This window comes from Staurois parvus, unplaced genomic scaffold, assembly GCF_062004578.1.
Source record: "Staurois parvus isolate SC_StPar_1 unplaced genomic scaffold, SC_StPar_1.0 ptg000047l, whole genome shotgun sequence".
Lineage (NCBI taxonomy): Eukaryota > Metazoa > Chordata > Amphibia > Anura > Ranidae > Staurois > Staurois parvus.
Window position 1 is genome coordinate 1 of NW_028317843.1, and position 24,955 is coordinate 24,955.

Genomic DNA, 24,955 nt, shown 5'->3' on the forward strand with positions numbered 1-24,955 from the left:
ATCTGTGCTGGAAGGATGCTTCCAGCACAAATGCAGAGCTCATGCTGTATGCTAAATGCCTAAGTATATTTACTATAGCCACATAAAGATATTTCTAAAGCAATGATTCTGATATTCAAACAATGTAAATGATTGTCATTGATTCACCACCAGGGAATGTTTGCTGAAAAGTCACATTAACTGCTTTATAAATATGTTATTGTTTAGTTTCTTTTTGGGATGTTATGCTATATTGAATTATATTTAATTCCTAGAATTAAAGTAAATGTAAAGGTTTACGTTTTATTTATTTTTTTAATTAACAAATATGTCATACTTACCTGCTCCGTGCTATGGTTTTTCACAGATCAGCCCCGATCCTTCTCTTCTGGAGTGCCCTACCGGTGCACCTGGCCCCTCCCTCCTGCTCAGTACCCACCATAGCAAGCCCCTAGCTATGGGAGCACTCATACATGCTTGCTTCTAATCTGGCTCTGTGTGTCTATAAGAGACAGAGAGAGGCTCAGCACCACCCCTACTCCCTCCTCCCTGGCTGTGATTGACAGCAGTGGGAGCTAATGGCTCCCACTGCTGTGTCTGGGCCAATGAGGATGGAGAGAACCTGTGCTCTTGTGCACAGTGCTGGAGCAAGATTGAGCTCAGGTGAGTATAAGGGGGGCTGGCAGTGGAAGCTGCATACAAGGTGTTTTACCTTAATGCAGTAAATGCACGAAGGTAAAGAAAATTCTGCCTTTAGAACCACTTTAATACTGTAAGGATCATTGGAGGAATTACACTTCTATTATGAGCTGTAGAAGGTAGCGGCTGAATGAAAAAAATATATGTTTTAGTACTACCTAAAACATTGGTATAAAATTGCTACACAAGTCATTTTGTATGTTAACGTTATTCGAAAATACATTTCCATTTTATTCTGCAAATGCTGCAGTTTTCTAATATTGTTGCAGCATGCATATGTCACTTCTTTGGAATATAGTAAGTTCAAGGTGTTCCATATGCAGTTGGCTGACTGCTGTTTTCCGCACTGAGATTCAAGTCAGAGTTCACACATTACTAAGACTTGTCCATTCCTAAATGCAGACACTGCAACTTTTCTCATTACAGCACTGGTAGAAAAGGCAAAAAACGTCAAAATGATAGCTTTTAGTGGCTAACTAAAATATTAATAAATTAAGCTTTGGAAGATATAAAGCCCATTCTTCAGGTATTAGGACAGATAAAATGCAGAAAAAGGCAAAATACAAAAATATATACAGTATATACAGATGAGAACAAACATGATATAAAGATAAAAAATGGGATAGTAAAATATGAAGTGTAAATAGATAAAGAAACAAACTGGCAAGTTTCAATTAGCCACAAAAAAGGTATAATTTTGGCAATTTGTTTTCTCTACCTCTCTATTTATTCCAGACTAACATGGTACATCATTTTTTGCTAGCTCATTATAACACTGAAATTGCAGTAGGTGGTTATAATGAAGGCTGACATTTCCATTCAGGCCACGGTGAAACAAACAGTAATCTCATCAAAGTACAAATCTGCAGAGAAAAGTTTGCTAAAACCCTTGCAATGTATATAGTTTATATAGAGTGGGGAGGTGGCTTTTTCTTAATAAGACTGGAGTTCTTTTCCACTGTATAATACTGGGTTTTGCCCCATCAGGCTAGCTTTTCCTTTTTAATTTTTTTTCATTAATATTTTATTACATTTTTATATTTCATCCATTTCATCAGTAAAAGTCAGAGAATAAAAACTCTTATTAAACTGTTAACAACAAATACAAAAATACAAAACTCCCCCCCCAACCGCTACATCCCCTTCCCTCCCCCCAACTACCAACATCCACCCCCCTCCTTCCCTCCAACTCCACTCTGCTTCTCTCCCCTCTCATTGAGAGTCCTAGGGCTTTCCTTTCTCTTCTATTTCCTAAGTGTTTTCCATTAACTTAAGCTTCTCCTTCTCCTCCCATTTTTTGCATTTCTCGCAAAAACATTCTATTATTTTATCCTCATCTATATGGTACAGTTCCTCCAGTCTATATATCTGATCCACCTTTCTTATCCAATCCGATGCTTTTGGTATTTCTTGTTCCCTCCAAAATTTGGAGATCAAACTTTTTGCTGCGTTAATATAGTGCAATAACCCAGAATTTTTGTATTTTTTAACCGTTAGCTCTGTTCCATGTAAGAGACATATTCCTGGGTCTTTTGGTATTTTTATCCCCGTTACTTCCTGTATTTGGTGTATTATTTCCTCCCAGTATTCCTGCATTTTATAACACTCCCACCAGATATGTACCACTGTGCCCTGTTCCCCACATCCCCGCCAACATAAAGGTGAATTGTCCCTATTTTGTTTGTGAACTATATTTGGTGTCATGTACCACCTCGCTAAACATTTGTAATTCATCTCTACATCCTTCATATTTACATTTCCATGTGAACTTATAAATCTTTGTTTGCTTATCTTCCTCTGTCCTAAAACCTAATTCTTTTCCCCATTTCTCCATATAAGCAGGGATTGTGTTTGTTGTCAGCCTCGTAATAATTTTATATATTTTTGAAGTTCCATGTTTCCCATCACCTCATGTACTAAATAAATGTTAAAATGGGTTCCACTTTTCTTTTTTCCTTAAGGGCCTAGGGAGTTTTCCTATGAAAAGCTTCAGTTGACAATACCGCCACTCATCCACTTTAGCAAACAGCTCAGTCCTCCTTTTCATTTCCTCTAAGGGACAAATTTTCTCACCTTTCATTATATCTCTCAATTGTGCATCTCCCTTCTTTATCCATTTCCCTGCAATATTTTAATTCCCCGGCGGGAAGAAATCTGTATTTACAATGGGCATCAATACTGAGTTGAATTCCCATCCCATTTGCTTGTGCATTGTATCCCAAATTTTCAAAACATTTTGTGTAAATGTACTTGTGCTATATATCAATCCACGGTAGTGAGGTGGTAACCATATTATCCTACTCAGATGTGTTTTGCTTAATGTACTTTCTATATTTATCCAACTTTTTACTTGTGCATGTGTACATTCAAAAATTTGTGATAACAAATACTGAATTATAAAATCTTTTAAAATCCGGAACACCCAATCCCCCATTCTCTTTGTCTCTAGTTAAAATGTCATAACTTATTATAAGTTTTTTATTCCCACAAATATACTTTATCATAATTTTTTTGATTATTCTAAAATACAATCCTGGCAGCTTTATTGGGATCATTTGGAATTTATATAAAATCTTTGGAACTATTACCATTTTTATCAGGTTTATTCATCCTATCAAACAAGTACCACCTGTCCCTAAATTTCTCACTTCATCCTTGATTTCCTTTAATAATGGGATGTCATTTGCCCTATATAAACTCTTTGAGGATACAGTTACATTTATTCCCAAATATTTTAGTTCTTTTTCCTTCCAAGAGAAAAAAAAACTCTTTTTACAAAGCCTTTTTCTCTCTTATTGGAAGATTTATATTCAAGATCTCCGTTTTGGTTGGATTGATTTTTAAATTAGACAACTCCCCATATTCCTTCAGTGTTTTCATTAAATTGGGTAATCTTATCCTAGGGTTACCTACATAAAACAAATCTTCAGCATAAGGCACTACTTTATGCTCTGTCTCCCCTATCCAGATTCCCTTTATATCTGTGTTTTTCCTTATTGTTGCTAAAAGGGATTCTAAGGACGGGACAAATAGCAAAGGTGACAATGGGCATCTCTGTCTGGTCCCATTATACATCTTAAAACTCTCTGATATTTCTCCATTAACCTTTACTGCGGCAGATGGTTGACTATACAGTTTCATTATCCATACTCTATTCTGGGGCCTATCCCTAGAGCCTTCAATGTATCCAACATAAACCCCCAATCTAATCTATCAAATGCCTTCTCAGCGTCTACCGATAGTAGCAAAACAGGAAATGTTTCTCTTTTACTTTTTTGTATAAGAAATAGTGATCTTAAATCCATTATCCCTACCCTATCTCCCAGGGACAAACCCCACTTGATCCATATGGATCCACTCCGGCATTAAATCCTTTAACCTATTTGCTAATACTTTTGCATATAGTTTAGTATCTATATTTAATAAGGATATCGGCCTACCTAACTAGAACACTGAGTACTATCTTTCCCTTCTTTCGGTATTATTGTAATAAGAGCTTGTAGGGATTCCTTTCTCATTTCCATCTCCCCTCCCAATGCATTCATATATAAACTCAATTTAGGTATTAATTGATCTTTACATTTTTTATAATATCTCATAGTGTACCCATAGGTCCCAGACTTTTCCCTGCTTTAGTGCTCTTCAATGCAATTTTAATTTCTTCTATTGTTATTGATTTCTCAAGGGATATTAACTGATCTTCTCTCAGTTTCGGTAGACCTGCCTCTTTTAAATATACCTGTCTTTTTTTAATTCTTTCTTCCTCTTCTCTTGTGGACTGCTGCGGTATGATGTTATATAACTTACTATAATAATTTTTGAATACTTTTGCAATACTCTTAGAATATCTTAGTTCTCCATTATTATCTCTTATTTTTTCTGTATAGTTCCTACCTTTCTTTTTTCTTTGAGCTCTCATTAAATATTTTCCTGGTCTATCTCCCCACCAATATCTTTCACTTATCTTATTAAACACTCTCCTCTTTTCTTCCTCCATTAAATTATTTAATTCTTCCCATTTTTCTATTACACTCTGCTTGATCTCGTTATTTTCTTTTTATGTATCTGTTCTAATTCAAATAATTCTCTAAGGAGTGTGTTTATTTTCTCTTTACTTTCTTTTTTTTTTACCCCAATTGCTATTAAGATTCCTCTAATGTAGGCCTTATGGACTTCCCACACTGTCGCCACAGACACCTCTTCAGTCTCATTTCTTTCAAAATATTGCTCTATTTCTTTTTTAATCCTTTGTTCCGTCTCCTGATCCTGAAGAAGTGTTTTATTTAATCTCCACGTGTTTATCTTTTTTCGTTCTCTTCCCCATATCAATCTCATTGTGACAGGTGCATGGTCTGATAGTGTTATAACTTCTATCTTTGCTTTCACTAGAGACTCTATGGCCCTGATTCACTATTGGGCGTGGGCGCATATTTATGGGCTTAAGCCCAATTTTCATGGGCGTCCGTCATTTTTTACCCTGCAACCTAATTCACTATTGAGCAGAGCCCATAAGCAGATGCCCAATCTAATTCACAAAGAGACACACGCCCGAAATCAGACTCACAAAACAGACTTGCTAAGAAGCAAGTCTAAAACCATGAAAAATCACTGCAGAGACATGTTCACTTAGAAATTTGCTTTGCCAAATATCAGGACTTCACTTTAAACAATATCTGCTATTTCCAAAAAAATTAAAAATGTGTTAAAAATCGTTTTTTTCAAGGAAATCGACACAGTAAAAATCTAGAAGCCCGTGCAGTGTCTTTGGCAGATACAACTGAGCATGTGCAAAACACATTTTAGACTTCTGCCATGGGCGTTTGCTTTTTAGCCACTGACTAATAGTGAATCTGATTGTGGATTCCTCTGAGAGCCGGTACTCGCTCGCGACTATTGTGTTTAATAAACAGCACTCGGCATATCTTCATGTAATCTAACTAGATTTCCTTAGTTCTAGTGATTCTATTTTTGTTTCTTATCCTTTATAATTATTTCTGTAATGATTTTACTTATTTCAAAGGTCTAGATAATATATATTTTGACAGCTGAATGTAAAAATAAAGGTCCACAATAAAAAAAAAAAAAAAAAAAACAGCGTGGGTCCCCCCTCTCATCCATACCAAGCCCTTCAGGTCTGGTATGAATATTAAGGGGGAACTCCACGCTGAAATTTAAAAAAAAATACAGCGTGGGTCCCCCTCAATATCCATACCAGACCCTTATCCGAGCATGCAGCCCGGCAGGTCAGGAAAGGGGGGGGACGAGCGAGCGCCCCCCCCCTCCTGAACCATACCAGGCCACATGCCCTCAACATGGGGGGGTGCTTTGAGGCAGGGGGGCTCCCCCCCCAAAGCACCTTGTCCCCATGTTGATGAGGACAAGGGCCTCTTCCCCACAACCCTGGCCGGTGGTTGTGGGGGTCTGCGGGCGGGGGGCTTATCAGAATCTGGAAGCCCCCTTTAACAAGGGGGCCCCCAGATCCCGGCCCCCCCCCTACGTGAACGAGTCTGCGGTAGATGCTCCCGCAGACTCCTTCACAAAAAAAAAAAGTGTGGTGTAAAAAAAACACAGTACAGGGTCTTTGACAAGTCCTTTATTAAAACAATGTCCCCCGAAGTAGATCCAACGTCAATCACGGCGGCGGCGGCAGGGACCCGAAAAAAGAAAAAAAAAAAAAAGGTTCCGCTCCCGTCGGAGGCTTCCAGCCATGTGAAGAAGAGGCTAGCTGACAGTTCTTATATAGGTATGGGGCGGGGCCAGCCGGGCACATCATCCCCGCCCCTTACCTATTTGAGAAATGTCACCCTGTCTCTCCGCTGAGGCTAACTAGCTGAATGCAGGAGACAGTCTGACATTTCTTATATAGCTATGGGGCGGGGCCAGCCGGGGACATCATCCGAGTGACCCGCCCCATGTCACATGCTTGCTGTTCCTGGCTGGCCCCGCCCCATAGCTATATAAGAAATGTCAGACTGTCTCCTGCATTCAGCTAGTTAGCCTCAGCGGAGAGACAGGGTGACATTTCTCAAATAGGTAAGGGGCGGGGATGATGTGCCCGGCTGGCCCCGCCCCATACCTATATAAGAACTGTCAGCTAGCCTCTTCTTCACAAGGCTGGGAGCCTCCGACGGGAGCGGAACCTTTTTTTTTTTTCTTTTTTCGGGTCCCTGCCGCCGCCGCCGTGATTGACGTTGGATCTACTTCGGGGGACATTGTTTTAATAAAGGACTTGTCAAAGACCCTGTACTGTGTTTTTTTTACACCACACTTAGTTTTTTTGTGAAGGAGTCTGCGGGACCATGTACCGCAGACTCGTTCACGTAGGGGGGGGGGGCGGGATCTGGGGGCCCCCTTGTTAAAGGGGGCTTCCAGATTCTGATAAGCCCCCCGCCCGCAGACCCCCACAACCACCGGCCAGGGTTGTGGGGAAGAGGCCCTTGTCCTCATCAACATGGGGACAAGGTGCTTTTGGGGGGGAGCCCCCCCCTGCCCCAAAGCACCCCCCCATGTTGAGGGCATGTGGCCTGGTATGGTTCAGGAGGGGGGGGGCGCTCGCTCGTCCCCCCCCTTTCCTGACCTGCCGGGCTGCATGCTCGGATAAGGGTCTGGTATGGATATTGAGGGGGACCCACGCTGTTTTTTTTTTAAATTTCAGCGTGGAGTTCCCCCTTAATACCCATACCAGACCTGAAGGGCTTGGTAAGGATGAGAGGGGGGACCCACGCTGTTTTTTTTATTATTTATTTAATTCACGGAAATAATTTAAAATTCAGCTGTCAGTGGGAAACCCCGATGACAGCTGAAACATTCCTTCTGTCCCTGCAGAGAGCTCCACTATTATATTTGACATTAAAAAGTATAGAGACTGCAACATTGTATCCATTTGTATCCATTCCGGATATAGATGTTTTTATTCGGATACAAATAGATACAATGTTGCAACCTTTATACTTTTTAATGTCAAATATAATAGCGCAGCTCTCTGCAGGGACAGAAGTAATTACTTCGCTATTATATTTGCAGGCCGTAGATGGGGCGAAAATCGAACAATTTTTTTGCCATTGGTGGTAACGTCGGCCCCTTGAACAACCGATTTTTTTTTTTTAACACGGTCAGTTTTCGCCCCATCTAAGGCCTGCATTTTTCTTTTTCTTATTCTTTTTTTTTATTCTTTTTCTTGCAGGCCATGGCTCATGTGCAGATTATTTATCTGTTAAAAGATCAGCCAATTTGCCGATCATTGCAGCTAAAATCGGCCGATCTGCAAAATCGGCCAATTTTTATCCAAATTTACCAATTAAAAAAAGTTGCAAAATCCCCAAAAATGGCTGACCAATTAACCCACTAACGGGCTGAAAATCAGCCGATTTTTTTTGCGGACGATTTTAGACCCATGTAAAGCAGGCCATAGATGGGTCTAAAATCGGCCGATTTTTCTGCCGAAAAGAAAATCGAACGATTTTCGGGCCGTTAGTGGGTTAATTGGTCAGCTGTTTTTCGGGATTTTGGCACATTTTTTTATCAGTAAATTTGGAACAAAAAATTTTCAACTTTACTGGTAAACAAAATATGCTAAAATCCCAAAAAATGGCTGACCAATTATCCCAATAACGGAAGAGGCCCTTGTCCCCATTAACATGGGGACAAGGTGCTTTGGGGGGGAGCCCCCCTTCCCCAAAGCACCCCCCCATGTTGAGGGCAGGTGGCCTGGTATAGTTCAGGAGGGGGGGCGCTCGCTCGCCCCCCCCTTTCCTGACCTGCCGGGCTGCATGCTCGGATAAGGGTCTGGTATGGATTTTGGGGGGATCCCCAAGCTGTTTTTTTTATTTCAGCGTGGAGTTCCCCCTTAATATCCATACCAGATCCGAAGGGCTTGGTATGGATGGGAGGGGGGACCCCACGCTTTTTTTTTTTTTTTTTACATTCAGCTGTCAGTGTGGAACCCTGCTGACAGTTGAAACATTAACACATGGCTGTCGCTCCTACAATCCCGCATGAGTTATGTTATCAACTCATGCAGCATTTTAGTAGCGAAAACCAATGCAGCGCTCATGTTTCAGCTGTCGGCGGAGTTCCCCACTGACAGTTGATGTAAAAGTATTGCAGGGAATTATAAACAATTTGTAAAAAACCCGGTGTGGGGTCCCCCCTCCCATCCATACTAAGCCCTTCGGGTCTCGTATGGATGTTAAGGGGTAACTCCACGCTGAAATTAAATAAAAAACAGCATGGGGTACCCCCCAAAATCCATAACAGATACTTATCTGAGCATGCAGCCCAGCAGGTCAGGAAAGGGGGGGGGGGACAAGTGAGCGCCTCCCCCCCTCCTGAACCATACCAGGCCACATGCCCATACCAAATTATTCAAACATTTGTAAACAGACCAATTAACTGAAATGGTTTGGCATTTGTACCCCAAATATGACGTTCCCTGAGGCATTGGTAAACCGAGGTACGCCTGTATTAGTATTGCAATCCTTTGTATTGGGATACATAGAACCATCATACATGTGAATTGGCAACATAGCACAACATTTGTGTCACATTGGAGATATCTGGTAGTTACACTGAACTTGCCCAGGGACCTAAGATTGATTCACAGCACAGAAATACAGGCTGGATTAGCAATGTAGCTCCGTGGATTAGTGGTTAGCACTACTGCCTCACAACTCTAGAGTTGTCGGTTTGAATCCCAACCACGGCAAGGAAGTAGTATGATCTCCGTGTGTGGCTGTCTTCAAATAGATGTTCTGGCAACATCTTTGCTTTCTGTCTAAGTGATCCCTAAAATGTGAATTAGAATGAGGCCTTGTCTGTTGAAACACCTTCAAAGCTGCACCTTATGTGAATGTCATACAATGGGGTAAGATAAGAGCCTGGAGCACTAATAGATTTGATAATGATGGTTTACACTCAACCCACTTTTGTGAAGGATTTGGCAAGCAAAGAGCTGACAGAGAGAGAGAAGAGCGAGCCAGTGAGATGAAGAAGAGGGAGCGAGAAAAACATACTGAAGAGTGATAAAGAGAGACATACAGAAGAGTGAGCGAGAGAGAAGAGCGAGCCAGTGAGACAAAGAAGAGTGAGCGAGAGAGAAAAGACTTGGTTGGTGAATCCACACATCAAACTTGTCACAAATACTGGTATGGATTTTTCCACCAAATGCAAAGCAGACCGCACGCCTTCAAAGATTTATTTCCTTTGTTAATTCTCCTGCTTCGTTCACACTATATGCAAATGAAAATTACTGTTTAAGTTGCCAATTTTACTGTGTTTTCTAGAGAATTACTAACTAGTTGTGTTTTCAATTGTGTGTAGCATTGCGATTTCTATTTGAGTCTAGATGTTAAATTGCTAATAAATGGCCAAAATCTTCAAATACCTTTGAACTCTCACTGCAACAAATGGCGTATGTTAATACACTCACATTCACATTCATTATATCCAATATCAGGTACCATGTCAATTCACAAATCGCACCTGAAATTGCACACCCTGGATGTGACTTGTCATGTGATTGGCATGGCCAGCAGCTTGCTCTTTGCATGGCAAATTGCACCCAATGTTACTGGGGGCCAACACCACTGTCACATCTAATCCGATGCGGCAATTGCCCAACTTACAGTGAAGTTGCACGAGTTCACAATCCAATTGGATGTGAACAGAGCCTACAGTGGCCAATAGGGTGCGACTTGGTCTACGATTTGCAAGTCGCCTGTAATGCCAATTGCATGGCAATCGCAAACAATGTTACTGGGGGCTACCCGGTCACATTAAAGCAGATTTCTAAGTGGTGTTATTGACACCACAGTCACATCATGTGACTTGCATAGAAGTTGCATGATTTCAAAGTTAGGGTACATGGTGATTTCAAGTGCAATTTGCAAGACAATCGACACCGATCTCTCAGCAAATTGCATGAAAAGTAGTGTATTCATTACTCTATTATTACTTGCGGCTCCAACCAAGTTTGAACCACAACAATATGAACGCTCCAATAGCGTGCACATTGAGTGGGACTTGGCATGTGATTTGCACAACATGCAAGTTGTAAATCGTCTGCAAAGTCGCACCCTATTGTCTGCTATTAGAGTGACCACATGGGTGCGTTTCAAACACTGATTTCTATAGTAGTACATGTACTACTTTAGTGGCAATTTGCATAGAGATCTGTGTCAGATGTCTTGAAAATTGCATTAAAATGGTCAACTTTACTGTAAGTCGCAGGATTTGTAAATCAGCTTTGCCCAGAGTGTAATGTTTGGTGATGTTTGATTTCTGGAGTGTTTTGCCAATTGATGGGAAATTCACCATACTAGTCAAATCGATTTGTCATTTTCAGTATTGCATACAAGATGTGGTCATGTGACTGTCTTAACTCATGCGAGAATCTGGAGGGAATTGTGACCATAGTAGCAATAACGGTTCCAATTGGGGTTCCCTTTCACATCCCTGCTCAATGTTCTGTTGTATGCTGCACACGTACATTTCACTGTATATTTCTTTCTGATTTGTGGGGCCTGTATACCAAGGGTTAATGCAGGTAGGAAGCGGATTCATCAGGTGAAAACACTTTCACTGACCAAACTAAGGTCAGTGGTGGGTGTGGCTTCATTGGGTGTGGGGCCTTGTTTGGCGTGCTCCAAATACAACCTAGCTTATATAAAGACGTGCAGTAGGGAGTGATTTGGCCTGTTACTAGGCCGGGTGGTTTGTGACTAAGTCCTTGCTTGTAGTGGTTTGGGGGAAGAAGAGATTTTGTGCTGAATTGCCCCAGACACCACTCAGGCTGTGTTTGGAAGTGGGCTGGAAATGTTTGCATAATTTTGGCCTTGTAAAGTGTTTGTGTGTTATTGCACAATGATTGTGTTTTTTCTCTTTGCATTGAAAGCCTCACACATGTCAATCGTTTTGTTTAAAATCTGCCCTTGTTTTAATTTTGCTTGCTTATTTAGACTCCAATGCATTTTTCTGACAAACCTGCTGACAAATGTATGTGTAGGGGATTTGTAGAGGTGGGAGGGGATTTGTAGAGGTGGGAGGGTTTTTTTTTCACATTCTTTGTTTTCTTGATATTTTGATCTGAAGACTTTTTTTTTGTGAATGGATCTTCATACTAAGTGATTGATTGTGTAAGTAAATCCTATGTGCATGAAAATGTTACTTGATTCATCTTCCCCTTTGTTTCCTGCTATAACCTGAGCACACACAGTTCACTAGAAGTATCTTTAGATTGTAAGCTCTTATGAGCAGGAGTGTTTTATTTTTGCCACATCAATCCTATTTTTGTGACTCACCAAGATATTGACTGTACCTACTTGTTCCTGCTGACCAAATAAATGACGATATATTTGATCAATAAATATTTGACCGATGTTTTTGTGTTTATTTTATGTTCAATATATGAACAACCTTAATAGTTACTTTGTATACTTATATAATCTGCTCAAATGTAGCTTGTAAGAGCGTGAATATGCAAGTGGGTGCAAACTGGCTTTTTCAAAACCAAAAAAAAAACCCACTTGCACCACAATATTGTTATGTACTAATGAATGTCACATTCACTGTGCAGCCAGCTACAGGTTTTCTACAATTCGATTTACAGTAATAAAATAGTCCACACTTTGTTGATTTTTGGCCTTTGGCAACAAATATTAGCCAAGGTTAAAAAAAACAAATCAATAAGAAACACACATTTGCGAAAGCTATCATAGCCGCACATAAAAATGCGCGATTGCAAACAAATAAGCACCAAACAGGTGTCCGCATGGAGCATGAACGGCTATCCTGGAAGTCCGTCATCACGTGCGCGCGCACCCGGAAGTGGTTGTGGGGAGTGTAAGTGGATGAGAAGTGGTTGGAGGTTTTGTGTTGGTTGAAAATTTTGATAACCTTATTGGCATTTGGACATGGCGAGAGCACAGTTCTCAACTGAGGAGATGATCCTTATATGTACAGTAAGTGTGGCCATTGCAAACATGTTTATAACATGTGAGGGACAGGTAATTGCAATTTTGTGGGTGGAGCCTAGCAGAATCTCACTTGGTGCACATGCTACTTATCTGTACATTAGCTCCTGGGTATTGATGGGTCAATGATATTAACCACTTGCCTACTGGGTACTCCTACCCCCTTCCTGTCCTGGCCAATTTTCATCTTTCTGCACTGTTACCCTTTGAATGACAATTGTGCGGTCATGCCACATTGTACCCATCTTAAATTTATATCAGTTTTTTCAGACAAATAGAGCTTTCTTTGGGTGGTATTGACTTGCTGCTGTGTGTTTTACTTTTTGCTCGATAAACCACAAAATAGCTCATAATGAATAAAAGTCTGTTTATATTATAACATTTGGTAAACTGGTAATTTAGCAACACTGATGTGCGTTGATCAGGCAGCACTGGTGGGTGGCACTGCTGGCCACAGGTGGGCGTAACTGTTGGGTGGCACTGGTGGGCACTGATCATCGGGGCCGACCCCTGCTTTGATAACTGCTGGTTCTCGGCAGTACTTTCCACACATTCTGATAGCGTGATGAAAGTGCAGCCAAGACCCGGCAAATGCATTTCCCGGTGATCAGCGTGTCATTGGACATGGCTGATCACATGGTAAAAAGCCGCTGTGATTGGCCTTTACCACATCACGTGATCAGCTGTGTCCTTAGGACACAGCAATCACGGAGAGCGCGTTCTGCCAGGATGTCATATGACACCCTCCCAGAGCTGCCTGGATGCAGTGTAGCGTTATTCGGCTATCTGCGGTCGCCCAATAGGTAACCAGCTAGGCCTTCATGGCTAATCTTTGAATATCTGGACATGTATACTGCGTATAATGCATTACATTCTACAATGTGTTGGTGTACATGGTATTACAGTGTGCAATGCGTTGCTGGATTCTGCATGACAGTGGACAGCGTATCACAGTGTGCAATGCATAGCTCCATCCTGCATGACAGTGTACAGTGCATTACAGTCTACAATGTGTGGGTGTACACGGTATTACAGTGTGCAATGCGTTGCTGGATTCTGCATGACAGTGGACAGCGTATCACAGTGTGCAATGCGTAGCTCCATCCTGCATGACAGAGTACAGTGCATTACAGTCTACAATGTGTGGGTGTACACGGTATTACAGTGTATTACAGTGTGCAATGCGTTGTACACTGCAGTGTGCACTAAAGCATTTTACACTCATGCACTGTACACACTAAAGCATTTTACACTCATGCACTGTACACACTAACGTATTTGACATTTTTAGTGTGCAATGCGTTAGTGTGCAATGCCTTGGACAGTACAATACATGTGCATACCCTGAAAAAGGGTCCTGCACATTTTTGGCCCGGATGCGGTGCAATTTGAGGTGTGCAAAATGTTTGTCTCTAATTGCAACGCACACAAATTGCATGTGATTTGCCCAGGAGTGCGGTGTTAGACCACAATGCATGTATGTGAAGCCAGAATAAAAGGATGTGGATTTTGTCTATTTTTACTTGCGTATGTTAACATTATGGAAGTGCATTATTCTTCTGTTTAACATGCTATAGAAATGCAACATGCATTTGGATGGAGTGTTTTTGTATGTGCATTTTGGAAGTATTCTAAACACACATTGACCCTAGGGCCACACCATATCTTATGCAGGCCATAGATGGGTCGAAAATTGGCCGATTTTTCGTCCGGAAATAAAATCGGCCGATTTTCGGATCGTTAGTGGGCTATTTGTTCGGCCGTTTTTCGGTATTTTGGCAGATTTTTTTTTTCGGTAAAGTTGGAAAAAAAAACGGCCGAATTTGCCGATCGGCCGATTTTCGCGGCAATGATGGGCAAATTGGCCGATTTTTTACTGATAAAAAATCTGCACATGAGCAGTGACCTGCAAGAGGAAGACAAAAAGAAGAAAAAGAAGAAGAGGATGAAGAAGAGGATGATGATGATGAAGAAGAAGAAGAGGATGAAGAAGAAGAAGAAGAAGAGGATGATGATGAAGAAGAAGAAGAAGAGGATGATGATGAAGAAGAAGAAGAAGAGGATGATGATGATGATGAAGAAGAAGAGGATGATGATGATGATGAAGAAGAAGAAGAGGATGATGATGATGAAGAAGAAGAAGAAGAGGATGATGATGATGATGAAGAAGAAGATGAAGAAGAAGAGGATGATGATGAAGAGGATGATGATGATGAAGAAGATGATGAAGAAGAAGAGGATGATGATGATGATGAAGAAGAAGAGGATGATGATGATGATGAAGAAGAAGAGGATGATGAAGAAGAAGAAGAGGATGATGAAGAAGAAGAGGATGATGATGATGATGAAGAGGATGATGATGAAGAAGAAGAGGATGATGATGAAGAAGAAGAAGAAGAAGAAGAAGATGATGATGAAGAGGAGGATGATGATGAAGAAGAATAAGAGGATGATGATGAAGAAGAAGAAAAAGAGGATGATGATGATCAAGATGATGAAGAAGAAGAGGATGAAGAAGAAGAGGATGAAGATGATGAAGAAGAAGAGGATGAAAAATGAGAGGAATTCCAGTATGGCAAAAAGTGTCCCTGCAGAGAGCTCCGCTATTTCTTTGACAGTTCCTTGACATTTACAGCGGTTGCAACATTGTATCTATTTGTTTCCGAATAAAAACATCTGTATCCTAAATGGATACAAATAGATACATTGTTGCAACCGCTGTAAATGTCAAGGAACTGTCAAAGAAATAGCGGAGCTCTCTGCAGAGACACTTTTTGCCGGCTGTAGACGGGATGAAAATCGGCCGATTTTTTTTTTTTACCATTGCTGGCAACGTCGGCCGCTTGAACAACCAATTTTTCATTTTTTAAAAGAAAAATCGGCCGTTTTTCTCCCCGTCTATGGCCTGCATAAGCATTAGTGTGCCTGGGGGAGGGGGGGACCTTTGGCCTTTCCAAACACAGTAGATGCTCCAAGAATGTTTCCTTGAACTCTTGAAATGGTTAAAAAGGAAAGACACTCTAGATAGCCTGCACTGAGAATTGACTGTCATGATGACGTGTCAATGATTATTTGCTCTCGCTTTTCAGGAGTGGTACTGCTTGCGGTTGAAGCTGGTAGAAATCCACCTTCACGTCCTCCACTCACCTTCACTTGTGGCCAGTGGATATTTTGTGGCCGCAGGCAAGAACTGGCATCGAGGACCTGCATAATGACCCTGGCATGCCAGAGGTGGTTTGGAAGCAGCACAGCAATTTGACCATCCCTTTCCTCTATGTTGGTTTTAGGGTGCAGAATTGCTTCTCGTTCGTGAACGGACTGTCGCCGGATATCAGAGTCCCCATATTTTCAAGATATGTTTTAGCCATGTTGGCTTATTTTTATGTTATTTTCCAAGTGTGTCGCACCTAACCGCACAATAGTGTGGTGCCATGCGTATTTGTGGCTGTGAATGGGGCTGTTTTTAATAGACGTGTGTAGGTGCAACAACGTTTTCATCATGGTACCTGCGCACATCTACATAGGGCATTGCATTTCTTTGCTGTGCTGGAAAATGTGTGTTCTTGCATGCGTTTCTGCACCACCAATGGTGTGAACAAGTCCTAAGGGCTGGTTCACACTATAGAAACAGTCTAGATGTGTTCCTGATGGGTTTTTTTCATGCCCTTTTGGCATGCATGTTTAGTGTGTTCCAGTACATTTTGAATGCGTTTTGGACATGTTTACATTGCATTTTTATATCCCTTCCACTTATTTTTTTCTATTTTCTTTGTATTCAATGTAGTTAGGGACATGTGCGTTTTAGTACATTCAAGGACGTTTCAATGTGTTCCAGTACAGTTCTGTGCAGAAACAATGCAGCGTGGTCAACTTTGTTTACAGCACCTGCAATGCACTGAAAATGCAAGTGCTGATGTGAACTATGACATTGACAACCATATAACCTTCTTTCTGTGCGTTTGTGATGCTGAAAAAGCAACTGAAACACATGTAGTGTGAACTGGCCCTAAAGGTTATTAGAGGTCAGGGAACGGGACTGACCAGGAATTGTGAATTCAATCAGACTAGTGGTGAGATACAATCAGCAATTGTATAATAATATGAGATCTGAGCTGTAGCTGATAGAAAATGAGACACATTCACTTGATCAGTAAATAGATAGTTAAAGAGTGGGGCGGTGATCCATAGATTTGCATATGGGACAGGTGATGGCGGGGTGGGGGAGGGGGTCAAGTTGTATAAGGAGACAGATTTAAAAGAGAAAAATGTTACAATGAAATATACACGGCATGAAACTTGCACATTTCCTAATTGGCAGAAGAGTACATTCATCCACTTTCTAGTCATTAGGCAAAATCATAATTGTTTGATCAATATTCCTGACACTGACACAACCCAGAAAATTGATCTCCATTTTTTAGGATGTAGCCATGACCGGGATTAGAACCCATGACCCAAGTGCTGTAAGTTCTGAGCTCTAACCACTAAACCACTGTGGGAGACACAGTTTGAGTTATAATGTAGAATAGTTCCATTGTTTGAAAATGATAGAGCGAGCGCTGGTCACATGATATAGACTACTAAAATGGTAATACACAAGATAAATATAACCACGAACAGTAGTGCATGAACTCGTGAAAGGTCATCCACCCCTGTGACAGTGTACTACACTATTGAGCACCTTTCTGGCTCCTGTGGCTGAGCTAATTCCTCCCCAGGACCATTTGGGCACCCACCCTGATGGATGGATGGATGGATGGAGCTGGATGACTAACCCATAACTGCCAGCATACCGCTGCACCCCCAGATGTGCGATGTGTATAACCCATGCACATTAATACTTTTGTTCTGGTGAGTGTAGACCAGTCCCAAGGGTGGTTTACCTTTCACGAGTTCATGCACTACTGTCCGTCACGGAGAGACCACACGTGCCATTCATAGGCACTCTCTGAGTTGGTACTCTCACACCAAGGACATTCCATTATTCAGGAATGATTCTATGAACTTATTTTAGCACCATTTACAATATTACATCATTGTTGCAATTCTTTGCACTTTTTGGTTTTTACATGCATTCATTATTGATCACATGCATTTATAGCGCTGCACTTGTCTTTACCATAGAATAGTTACGTGATTAAAGAGAATGAAGATATATAATTATATTGGGAAATTAGAAGTATATAAATTATTTGAGATATAAGTGTGTAAATGTTTAACATTTGAGTACAGAATGTTTGACATTCATTAGTAAATGCATTAGTTTCCTGATCATTTTGGAGACACAGCAAGAAAATAAATAGAAGAAAATAGAAAATTCTAATACAGGTGTACAGGTGTATTTATAACATTCTAAGAATTCTTTTGCCATCATGAAAACGCCAATGTAAATAAAGCCCGCGCTTGTGCGCCATCTAGCGAACATATCCGGTATTGCACCTAAAAATGTGCCAGTGATAGCAAAGTAGTCAATAGACGCTCGTCAATGAGCTTGCTAGACGCTGGTCAGACGACTGATTGATTGACCGGAGTCTGCCTGAATGGTCAGTCTCTGCTATTACACTCACATCTTAGTGAATCAGGGCCTATAAGTCTGTGATCTAGCATTATATAATCCAATCTTGAATAAGTCTCGCGTGCATGAGATCAAAATATATAGTCTCTTTCAGATTTTTAATTCTCCCACTGTCCACCAACTGACGTTGTATCATTTTCCCTAATACTTTCAGATGTTTATTGCCTTCTTTCAGCACAGATGACGTGGTATCCATCAGAAGATCCATGCACCAATTAAAATCCCCTGCCACAATTAATTTGCCTTTTTTAAAATCTAATAGCTTCCTCAATATGTTTTTTAAATAGACCTCAGATTTTTTTATTAGGACAATATATATTTGCCAGTGTACATTCCACTTCCTGTAATTTCTCCTTTAAGAATAAGAATCTCCCCTCCGGGTCCTCCATTTTTTCCTCCAGTTTAAACCTTATATGTTTTGCAAACCCTATTGCTACACCTTTAACATGTTTGGTTGGGGAGTCTGCATAAAACCATATTGGGTAGTGCTTAGAATATAATTTCACATTTGTTTCCTGCATTAAATAGGCTTCCTGTATAAACACTACCTTAATGAATCTTTTTTGTATTTCCTTATATCTTGAATCTTTTCTCTGGGCTATTTAACCCCTTGACATTATAGGCCATAAATATAGGCCCTCCTCCATTGCTATTATATTCTTCCATTCTTCTCCTAGGTTTCTCCCAGATTATCTTATCTCCTACCTTTATGCTGAGTGTTACTCCCACCCCCCCCCTTACTCTCTCCCTCCCCCTCCAGGCTTGTAGTTTGCCTACAAATCATTTGTGGTCCTAACCCCACCATTGATTCAACCTTAAAGTGGAGTTCTGACCATACACACCTCTCCATTTCCGTAACACCTCCTCCATGTCCCGCCACATTCCAGTATCTGAGACAAAAGAAAAAACAAAAAACACACTAGACTGGAGTGGTGGGGGACAAGGGAAAAAATGGACAGCCAACCGAGAGAGAAAAGAGAATAAAAATCTATTACTCTGTCTCTCTCACTAATTCCTTTCTTTCTCCGCGCTCTCCTCCCCCCACCACACCCCCCACCCCATTTTTTCATTCTCTATTCCTCCTTAAAGCTATCTGCCCCCTCCCTTTATCCATAACTCTCACCTCCCCTTCCTCTTCTTCCCACCCAGGAATAGCTATTTTCTGCAAATGAAGTCTCTCACAAAAGTCTCTCAAGTCTTCAGGGAACCTCAGTCTTGCAGATCGACCATTTTTCCACCCAATTAAACATGCTGGGAATCCCCAGCTATATCGAACATTTTGCTTTTTCATCTGCTCCAATAGTGGTTTCAACAGTCTCCTTCTCATTAATGTTTCCGCCGCCAAATCATCAAAAATTTGTAAATGTATTTCTCCATATTTAATTATTGCTCTTCCTTTTATCTTTTTCCAAAGCTCATCTTTATCTTGATAATTATGGAACTGAACAATTACATCTCTCGATCTACCTGCTTGTTGAGTTCTTCCAATTCTATATACTCCATCCAATTTAATTGACTCTGTTGTAGATCTATTCATTATACTATTCAACACTTTCACTAATGTTCCCCTCAGATCTTCTCCTTGAGCAAGCTCTGGTAAGCCTCTTATCCTTATGCTACATCTTTTTTCCTTATTCGGCCTCAAGAGGAGGACAGATAAAAACCCATGAAGATTTGAGAGCCTGGTAGACATCTTTAAGAGAGGAAGAAAAGAGAAGGAAGGGGAAAGGAAGGAAAAGAAAACGGGGAAAGAAAAAAAAAAAAAAGTCTTTAAAGGAGAACATCATAGGAAGATCTTAAACCCTAGAAGAAAGGGAGAACAACTTCCCCAATTCCCGGAAAGGAAAATAAAAATTGAAATTGATTAAATGAAAAATAAAGCATCAAAAGGGGCGGGGGGGGGGGCCCAAAACCTCCCAAACAAGTTCAATAAAAAAAAGTGTACCCTCACAGGAAAAACAAACCCCAGAAAGACATCAGGGAACAAGTGGAAGAAGTGAGATGGAAAAAAGTATTGGCGAGCATTCCAGACTATCCATAGGAGTAGCTAATAATAGTCAAAATATAGAAGAGGACCTAAATATGAAAACTCAGAAGAACAAGAACAGAGCTCACAATTGCCAACTAAAATGGAAATAGCAGAAATGTTCAAAGTACTTGGAAGATCAATACAACAGACAAAGCTACATAAAGATTTGGGGCAAATTTTGTCAAGGGTGGAAGAGACGGAAGGTAAACTAGAAAGACGTGCCCAAATTATATGGATTTTTCAAAAACAATTAAGAGAAATAAGAGAACAAAGAGCTCTGCTATTTAAATTGGAAGATCAGCTTTTCCTTTTTTAAATAATTGTTTGCAAGGTATGCTAAATACTGTATGTTAAGGTTTGTATGGCATAAGTGTTCCTTCTTTGCATGTACTGGTTGCTGAAATAACGATACCCGTACATTTTTGTTTTTACATCGAAATGCCAAATTTAGGCAGTAGTTTTGCAGCAATCATTTATCTGCATTCCATACGTGTGTTTTTGAGTTCTGCCTTGGTACCGTGGTTAAAATGTAACTACTAGATGTAGTCAGAATGTAAAATTATTAAAATTGTGATGGTGACAGGGGTCCTTTCATCCGTCACCCAAGGCAAGAAAAACATTTTCAATTTCTGGGCCGTTGCATCCCAGGTCATATCCCTATCTTCCCAATTTACCCATGCAAAACACAAAGCTCTTTCTTTGGATTTCTTCTTCGGTGGGAAGAAAACAAAAAACTTCCAACGCCTAATGTAAACATCATAAAAAAGAAAGAAAATTACTCCAGAAAATATAATAAATATTGTAGGGATCCTGCCATATTGAAAATTATCACCAGTGGGAAAATAATAAAAATCACAGCATTAGCACTTTAACATGTATCCACCAATATGACTTCATCATGCTTTTAAATATGAATGCACAGTATAAGACTGAAGTAAACAATCCCTGCTGGGGGGAGAGGGGGGCACTGGTACACTGGTGTGTCCTACTGTACTAGTTCACCTACTCCCCCTCCTACCCCCCCCCCTTTTGCTACACTTTTTCTGCCCCCCCCCTCCTTTTTTTTTCTTCACACCTTTTTCCTTTTATGTTTTCTCTTTTTTATTTTTGGAAGCAGATTTCCTTTTTGTTTGTTTTGTTATAAAAGATAAAATTGTGGGTTCTCCCACACAACTGATAATCAATGGGTGATAATATTCTGTGTTGATATGCCTCATATGTTGCTATGGTTGATGCTTTATATTTTGCTTTGACTAGCCTATTGCTGGTTATGCATCTGTATTTTTTGTTTGTTTGGTTTGTTTTGTTATGTTGGTCACCTTTTGGAGTCAGGATGTATGGGACCATTGATTAACATTGTCATTACACTATACTGTTCACTTTTGTGGTTGGATTTAATAAAAGTCACAAAAAAAACAAAAAAAGACTGAAGATAACTTGTAGTTACCACAGACCTGGAGCCTTGGCCCTTGCAGATGTGAGGATGCAATGTTCATCAGACTTCTTGGCTTGTGGTCTGGCTAGCATGCTCTGAATACAATGTTGGGACAAGGTCATCTAGCGCCAAGGGCAGAGATGGCAAACTGACAAAAGGGCTTCTAAACACAAGAACGCTGCACTTGCGGAAAGGAGGTAGGGGAGAGAGAGAACACAGCCTGCATCGCCTCCTGGCTCTCTCCTCCTCACTCCCAGAGCTGGGCTGAGAGTAGTGATGCCTCTGTCACCATTTTGTTAGCCTTGAAAGAGAAGGAAGGCACCCCATCCATACAATAAATCATTGCACCCAGAGCAGCCATCCATCCACCCATCCCTTGTCCCGGATCTGTCTGCATGTCCTGTAAAGTCCACATCAGTAAAATTATAAATTTTCAGGCTTTAGCTCCAAATGTCAGTTCACAAAATAAAATAAAACCAATTTTTTAATGTGCTCAACAATAGCTTTTTTTTTTTTTCTTTAAACCTATGACAAAGACTGCAACTTTCCTTTTGCTTCATGCTCAGATCTTTGGTCTACTCACTTTCTTGGTATAGTAAAAAACAAAAAGAAAAATAGAAAGGTTTTTCTGGACAATCACCCTTACATTTATTGTCTTAGAGTTGAAAAATGACATCTGGAATCTGTTTGGTTACTGTGGGTGACAGAAACTTATGCTTTCCATGGGTTCAACTTGCAGTGTAGCATTTGAAAATTCTCTAGAGACGCTCTTAAAAAATCTGTAAGTACAATCTCAGCTACGCATCTATATAAGTCACATTCTTATGCAAAGTCAATGATACCTCATAAAGGAATAAATTATACAATAATACGGAGGGCAGGGAGATGTCAAAAACACTCATCCAAATGCATCTAAATTCATTATCATCAAGACTAAGCATTTACCATGTAATCAAGATGATTATGCTGATCTTATTTATAATATGTTAATGGATTTCTACCCTAATAATATAAAGTACAATTCTACAAGCAAATCAGGAGAAAAACCCAAGATTAGATAAACTCCCGCTGGTCAAATTCACTTAACAAACAGCAGGGAGAGCTCCCCGTAATGAACATTTTGGTCCTCGGAATGCTGGATGACTGTGTTATCACAGCTGGCAAGCTGCTATGGAAACAGACTACAAAGTCTCAGTTGGAAAAACAATACTGTTATCTTTATCCTGTTAAACTTTGATGAGTCGGTATAGTATTTGAACAGTTATGTTTTTACGACTTTGTTGTTAATTACACCGAAAGCTGTATATTACCCTCATGCACAGAGTTACAGAGTATAATGGGTGAAAACATGTATCCAAAAAGGCAAAACTGCACATTGTGTAACAAAAGTACCAATATTACAAAGCATGGGTGAGTAAATCATTTCTTAAATATAAAAATCATATTTTAAAGTATCCAAAAGGGAAATTTCTGCTTACGTATATATTGTGGTTACATTTTTGTGTTGTGAAAATGTCTAAATGCTCACCATGCCATTTTTTTTTTCATTCAGATTTTTTTCCCCCACAATTTAAGGATATAAAAAAAACCCCAACAACAAGCATCCACCTTACAGGGCAGAACAAACAGTCCAGAAAGAAGATGGGAAAAAAAAAAAAGAAGAAACCTCCCTCATTTGGCTTGATAGCCTAAAAGAGAAAAGAAGCGCAAGCATCATTGTAAATACAATTATCGTAGGTCAGGATACATACATGCTATCCATTTAGACCATATTGTTTCACACTTCCACACAGAGTTCCTAAAATAATTAGGTATGTTTTTCATAGAGAATATATTTATTAAGCTCTGTTATACGTTCAGAAAGAGAAGGGGGCCGAGGAGAGGTTCAAGAAAGTACAATCATTCTGTAGTCTATGAATAACACTCTCAGAGCAGTGAGCCGTAGATTCTGATCAGTTATAGAGAAGTCTACATGGTCAAGTAAACAGATAAGAGGGTCAAACAACATGTTAAATCCCCAAAATTCCACTAAGGGTTTCTATCACCTCAGCCCAATACCTTCTCAATTTGGGACAATGCCATAATAGATAAATAAGAGACCCATTTACATGTCCACATTTGACACAACAAGGATCATCTTTCAGACCAATTTTAAAAAGGAACTCAACAGTTCTATAAACCCTATGAAGGATAAATACCTGTGTAAGTCGATGCCACTATCTGATGTACATTATATGACCACATCGTGTAGACGCCCCTCACAATTGTTGAAATCAAGTGTAGCGAGTAGAGGGTACAATAAATGCTTTGAAATACAAAGATATTTTTGGCTCTGTGACAGCTTGACTGTGCCCTTCTGCAAAATCCAGCTCTATAAACTAATGGTTGTTGGATTGGAGTGGAGAAAAACCTTTAAATGAATTGGAATGCTAATTGTGGGCAGCTCTTAACATCCAAAATCAGTATCTGACTTGGTAAATGGCCTTTTGACTAAATGAGCACAGACCCCCACATTCCATAATCTTGTGAAAGCCTTCCTAGAAGAGTGGAGGCTGTAAGGGATTCAAAGGGGGAAAACTACATATTAATGTCCATGGTTTTGGAATGGGATGTCTAACAAGCTCATATAGGTGTGATGGTAAAGTGTCCACAAATTCTAGGCTATGTAGTCCATTTGTTATTAACCAGATTGAGTTTTAATAAGATACAGTATTAACAGACAATTGTTGAAACGCCATATCTGTTGGTTCTTGATTCAGCCACTGCTATGCCCATTGCTCAGGAAATGTAACCCCTGCCTTTCTCTGTCTCCCTGGCTTGTATCCTAGCTGTGTGGAAATAATACAAAGCATCCCAGCACCTTTTCATGTCTACCTGCTGCCCTTGTAGCTTTCCTAGACTTCTTTATCGGCTGCAGCTAATGTGTCTTGCCGCATGCATCCCAGTTTTGGGATTGGCTGGTGGCACTATGGGGCTTTATTAAACATCACAAGTGCAGGGTTCTGGCTCTGACTCCAGTTTGTCCCTGGATTTTGCTATTAACTGCATCCAGCCCTAACCCTGTCTGTCTCTGGATTATTCTACCCCCTCACTTCCCGGTTTATGCTGTTCACTGCAGCCATTTGACACCATCTACTACTGAATGTTTTCTTTTACAGTTCTCTTGCTCTGCCTCTAATGCTTCTTGGCTAGAAACTATAGCATAGTGTATGACGATACCAGTAGGTCTATTCAACCTAAGGGAATGGAGGTTGATACAGGCAAAGCTA